Source organism: Triticum dicoccoides, chromosome 5B, assembly GCF_002162155.2.
Source record: "Triticum dicoccoides isolate Atlit2015 ecotype Zavitan chromosome 5B, WEW_v2.0, whole genome shotgun sequence".
NCBI classification, from domain to species: Eukaryota; Viridiplantae; Streptophyta; class Magnoliopsida; order Poales; family Poaceae; genus Triticum; species Triticum dicoccoides.
The window spans coordinates 125,661,432-125,668,282 of NC_041389.1; positions in this window are offsets into that span (position 1 = coordinate 125,661,432).

The window sequence follows — 6,851 nt, forward strand, 5'->3', positions numbered from 1 at the left end:
ATCGGCGATGGGCGGCGGCCGGCGGGGGAGACGCGGAGGCCGGTGTGGGGAGGCGCCTTGGGCGGCTGGAGGCGGCGGGCGGCGCCCAGGGCACGGGGCGGAGATCGGGCCTCGGGGGCCGGCGCTGGGCCTGCGGGCCGGTGGCGGCGCATGGGTGGACGGGGTGCCACGTGGCGGCTTGGGAGTGGCTGGGATGTGGCGGCGGACGTGTCCGACTCCTCCCAGACGTGTCCGGCGGCGGAGAGAGAGCGGGGCTAGGGTTTCGGGAAGGATTCATCTACGAAAAATCCGGGGGGGGCACACATTTATAGTTTCTGGGAGCTAGGAGAGTCCAAATGAGGCACGGTTTTCGCCCACACGATCGTGATCGAACGACCGAGAGCATGGAGGGGGTTAGGATGGGTTTTCGGCCAGTTTGGAGGGGTGTTGGGCTGCAAGAGAAAAGGGGGGGTTTCGGGCTGCGCGGTTAACCGTTGGAGTATCGAACGACCTCCAAATGGCACGAAACTTGACAGGCGGTCTACTGGTGCTATACCAAGGCCACTTGGCAACCCTCGGGCCATTCCGAGAGAGTTTAACACCCACTCACAACGAGAGACAAAAAGGGGACGCCAGAGGACATAGGAGTGTCGGATTGCAAAACGGACAACGGGGAAAAAGCTCAGATGCATGCGACGAACACGTATGCAAAATGAAATGCACATGATGACACAATGCAAATGATGACATGGAAAAATGCAACACGCAAGCAAATGACATGGCAAAGACGGCGAATAACTGTCAGACACCTGGCGCATCGAATCCAGGGCGTTACACATTGCCACACTTTGCCACATATTTTTGCCAAGCTTGCCTAAGGTTAGTTCATCAAAATGAAAGCCACAAGTTGGCAGGCCTAAGGGAATCTTGCCACATTTTTTGTGTGTATGCCATGTGGGGTCCAAGTGTGGCTTGCCTAAGGTGTGGCTTGAACCAAACACTCACATAAGTTAGTCAAACTTGCCTAGCTTTAGGTGTGGCAACATTTGGCAAAGTTAGTCACAAACCAAACAACCCCTTTATTAAGATAAGGAAAGATATTTTTTTACATGAACCACCATCCCATGAGTACCAGAAGACAAATAGCTAGTCAGGGCACTGGCCGAGCCAGTGACAAGCCCAACAAAGATAGGCATCACCTAGAAGCCAACTAAAAACCTGGGATGGTGGCGAAGCAGCCCGCCTCCCACCAGGCTCTCAGGTCCTAGATGATCATGCTCACCACTCCAGCCAGATGTCTAGCTTGTATTGTTTCCAATTTGGTTAAATTGCATCTGCTTAGCTTACACATTATACCTTTGAATATGACATGCCTTTCTGTTGTTGGTACATACTAGTACATCTGTGTATTAACCATGTTCTTACATCAAACTAATGTTCTTGTGTATCCCTCATCAATCACTTATGATGAGGCAGGCAGGCAAAGGGACTACTCCTAATTTAAAGAATGCAGCGTCAGCCTCCCGACATGATTCTCAAGAAACATAAATGCTAGATGAAGATAGTGAAAATAGCTCTGTAGTTGATTACAGCATTTCCCCTACACTAGCATCGCAGGTGCTTGCTCTAACTTGGTAGCGTGATATGTGGTTGCATGTGGCATATGGTGTCTAGATTGTAATTCTTCCAATCTGGTTAAACTGCATGTGCTAGTTTGCTTAGCTTATACATTATACCTGTTAATGTGACATGCCTTCCTGTATTTAGTACATAGTACATTTGTCTATTAAGCATGTCCTTACATAAACTATTGTTTTTTTGTATCCCGCATCAATCAATATGATGAGACACCTTTAGTATATGCAGTGTGATATTAGTTGCATCTTTCATATGATTTATAGCATGTGCTGCTTCTAATTTGTTGAAATTCCATTTATGATGGGACGCTTTTAACTTGGCAGGGTCATATTGGTTGCATGTTTCATGTGGTGTCTAGCTTGCATTGCTTCTTATTTGTTGGAATGGTTTCTGCTTAGTTTACACAAACAGTTGTAAACATGCCATGCCGTCCTGTTTTTCGTACATATTCCATCCTGGTATCATGTGTTTGCCTTACATCAAAGTAGTGATTGTCAGTATCATGCATGAATGAGTTCTGATGAGAGAAGTTTTTTGCTTTTTCTTGTCGGTTTTACTTGACAATTCAAAATCAATAAAGCGAAAAGAAGTTAGCAAGGCAGCGGATAAAGGTGCTCCTTCCGAACGGAGGGCCTCTACAGTTTCTACTCCTCCACACCCCCAAGATGATTTCGAAGACAACACATGCATACACACTCAACAAAGTTGTGTTTATGATGAGCACGTCTCCCCTAGTGCACCATCACCGGTGCTCCCTCTAACTTGGCACTGTTATATGTGGTTGCATGTTATGTGTGATGTCTAGCTTGTATTGCTTCTAATTTTGTTGAATTCCATCTGCTTACTTTACACATTATACTTGAATAAGACACATGTTCCTGTTTCTAGAACATATAATATCTGTCTATCACACCATGTTCTTACATCAAATTACTATTGTTGCGTAACCTGCAACAATCACTTACCATAAGACATGTTTGACTTCGGCGTGTGATATAGGTTACATCTCGCATTCTTTGCTAGCTTGTACTACTAATTTGTTGAAATGGCACTTATGACGAGATAGTTTTAACTTGGTAGAGTGATATTTGTTGCATCTTTCATATGGTGTCTAGCTTTCATTGCTTCTAATTTGTTGAAATGCCTTCTCGTTAGTTTACACATCATAAGCTGTGAATATGCAATGCTGTGAATATGCAATGGCACTAATGATGAGAGACCTCTAACATGGTAGTGTGATGTTGTTTGCATCTTGCATATGATTTATTTCTTGTACTGCTTCACATTTGTTTAAACACCATTTATGATGAAACACTGTTAAATTGGCAGAGCGATATTTGTAGCATCTTTCATATGGTGTCTACCTTCAATTGCATTGCTTCTAATTTGGTGAAATGTCTTCTTCTTAGTTTACACATCATAGTTCTGGTTATATCTTCCGTACTATTTTTCATACATATTACATCCTCCTATCATGTGGTTGTCTAACATCAAAGTTCAGTTTGTCTGCATCACGCATCAATTTGTTCTGAAGAACTAAATTGTTATTCGTTTTTCTTGTCGGCTTGACTTAACATGGCATAGAGAAAGAGGAAGAAACACAGAATGTCAGGGAATGAGAAGCGGATGAATCCTGCAGATTCTGCTGGTACTGATGGTGTAATAGAAGGTCAAAGTCCAGCAGAAAATTCTACAAACACGGCATCCCATGCTACACGAGCTGGAAAAAAAGCCAAACAGTAACAAATAGCTGCCACCAAACAATCAGATACAACCCTAGTTCTTGCAACACCTACCACAATACTACCAGGTACACGAGTTACTTGTGCGTCAACTGAGCTAGTAGCACGTTCCCAAGCTCCCTTGCCACCTAACACTACTTCCCAAGAACTTTTGACACAAGACGAGTTGGAAATATTAGACGAACCTTGTGAGCTTCAATAGCAAGAAGGTAGTTACTGGAGTGAAGTTACAGTTGCATGCTTCTTTATATGTAGTCTCACAGTTTGATGTACACTAACACTTCCTATGTTCGTTGTTGGACTAGCACCTAGGCGCAAGAGGAAACAAACATCCGGGATAATGCTCGATAGGTTAACTAAATCTATAGGAGGAAGAATGGAGATCCGTTTTGAGGCAGGTTTAAAAAGGCCATGTGATGCTACAGAGTCCGCCAAGTTAGTATCAGAGGTAGCGGTTGCCGTTAGGTCTCATGTACGTATCCTCCCAACATGGATTCAATACAGGAATGACAAAGACGAAACCCACTTCAACACCTTCCTTGACCATTTATCTATAATTATGGTTATGTATGGAAACTAGTAATATCGTCTTGCTCTGTGCCATACTTTCTAGGTTGCTGATAATGAGACTCCCATAATTTTCAATAGATGAGGTTCAAGTTGGATAGCCAAGATGATGCAACCATACAAGTTTGCACCCATGTTTTCAAGTCTGCTCTGCGACAGTATCGGTATAACTTGAGGAAAACTCACTTTGAAGGCAAGGCTAACAGTGAACTTTCCCAAACATCTCCAGTGGAAAATATATGATGAAGACTGGAGGGGCCTTGTTAAACACTGGTCTGATCCGAATTATCAGGTACATTATGTATATGTGATCGGATCACATGTTGAAGTCCTATTTACGCATGTGCCACACAAATCTATCTTCTTGTAGGTGAACTGTTCAAAGAACAAGGCCAACCGTATGAAAGTGAAATTCCAACAGACGACAGGATCTCGTAGCTATAGTGCACACTGCGAGGCTCTTGTAATTAGCTGCCATTTCACTCTTTTCGCTATACCATATTATCAGATCTATATTGACTTTTTCGAAATACAGAGGAAAGCCCGCAAGGACCAAAAAGTACCTGAACCAAATGTTGTGGAAATCTTCAAGGTCTGTCACACCAGCAAGAAGAAGGGCATGACTACACCAGTCAAAGCCGCTGTTGTAAGTCCTTAATCCTCATGCCTTTTAACTACTACTTACTCTGACTTGTGCCTTGGACTGCATGATTTGCAGCCAATGTCTATTACTCTTTTCAATTTTGTACACAATTGTCTTAGCGTATCATTGCACCTTACAAGGTTTAAAAGAGAGGAGTGATGTTCCTTTGATCTTGACCCGTAATCTAGTTCCGTGCTGGACTTGTCCACACAATGTTACAATTGCATGTTTGTCTGTTCTCAGTTGTTTTGTGATATGAATGATGTCATACTATGCTTACCATATTATAAACTTCGTATCTTTATCCTTAGCCCTCAATACAATGTGAAGAAATAGACAATATATTAGCGATGGTACATGGTCATATGTTTGGAACCTGGTTTTATTATGTACTTTGCAATAAAATACAACTAATATTTTACATGGGTTCGCCAGAATAAGTTCTGTCTATAGACCAAAGCTATTTTGTTTGGTTTTTCTGCCTCCTTGATATCTTCTGTTCTGGTACTACTAATTTAAAACCTCAACTTTTTAGCGAGCTATGGAAAAAATGGTGGAATCGCCACCTTCTAAAGGTGGCGAGGCAACTATAACCGCAATGTCAGCTCTTGCTGCAGTGGGTCAGTACCTGTCCACTAACAGTGCCAAAAGCACGTTCCTGCGTAATACTGGGTTGGTTGTTAAGGCAATATCGTCCAAACTGCCTCATGGTCAAGATATGCAAGCTCAAAGCAATGTTGTATCTGCGCTCCAGACACAAGTCCAATCCCTAACAGAGACCCTTGTGAAACAACGAGAGACACTGTTCAATGTCGTCAAGATATGCATGGTTTTGAAACCAGACTATCAGACATTTGCTATGTTGTTCAGGAGCCTAGGGGAAATGAAGGAGAGGGTTATGGTGCTCCATCAGACAATACAACATGAAAACATAACAGTCAGGTCAAATGAACTGAGCTTCTGATCTTCTGGTGGTGCATTTATCTGCTAGACTATTAAGTTTTATGCCAACCTTCCTTTTGTTATATAGTTGTAATTTGTTTTGGTGCGATACAAAATTTATTCTTAACGTGCAGCCACCGGCTGAAGAAAAGAGCAAGCCATTTTTGTATAGTGTAGGGTGTTTCCTATATTTGCACTGGTGGCGATCTTTGATGCCGAGTGGATGTAATCTGTGCAATCGCCTTAATAGCCTAGCATTAGTTTCGGCCTTATTTATTTCCTAGTATTCTTCTTCCCTGGTTTGCTAGTGGCTGCAACAACCATGGGCCATATACGGGCCGTAGGATCCATGGGTGTCCTATGAGCCATAGGATCCATGGGTCTCCTATGGACCGTCGATAAATGGGCCTCCAACAGGGCCGTAGAATCGGTGGGCCTCGGGCCGTCGGATAAATGGGTCTACATGGGTCGTAAATGGATGTAATTGGTATCGGCCCAGCACAGTGACGGGCCATTAATAGGACGTAGGACAGCAAAGGCTTAATTCTGTGACGAGCATAACGGGTCGTTAATGGGCCAGAATATAGGACGGGCTGGAAATGGCGCAATGGGTTAACAGGCCAGAAACGGGCCGACTCTTGCCATGGGCCAAATTTGGCCCATTAGGGGAATAGGCCAGTAACGGGCCGACTCTTGCCATGGGCCGCATTTGGCCCATTAGGGGAACAGGCCAGTAACGGGCCAGAAGTAATCGAGGTCCGAAAAGGAGCCCAAGAACGTATGGGCCATCAATAGGCCGAAAGCTAACACGGGCTGGAAATGGCCCATGTAAATCACGGGCCATTAATGGGTACAAAGAAAATTACTGTTCATTATGAGCTAGAGTCCCCATGGGCCTGTAAAGGGCCGAAAGATACGAAGGCCTCATGATGTAGGGAGGAACCCTATGGTGACAATCTTTCACGTTTGGAGTGGATCCTACGGGGAAACACGAAGAACGCGCGGAAGAACACAAAGGAAATCACGGGGAGGAATGAGAGAAACACTCAACCGACAAGTAATTGATCACAGGAGGGCTAGATCACCGAACACATAAGGTAGCACAAGATTCAAAATCAACAAAGGAAAGATACAAGAGTAACCGTTCTTCTCCATGAGGAGGTCTTGATTGTCTTCTCCGGATGGAGGTCTTGAATCCGGATGGATCTTCTTCGAAGAGGCACGGTCCCTCACGTGGAGTAGATCTGGTACGGATGAGCAATGCTCTATCGCAAACGTGCTATCACAATGCTAACCCTAAACGTAGGTAGGAGAAGAGTATATATAGTGTAGGTGGCGAA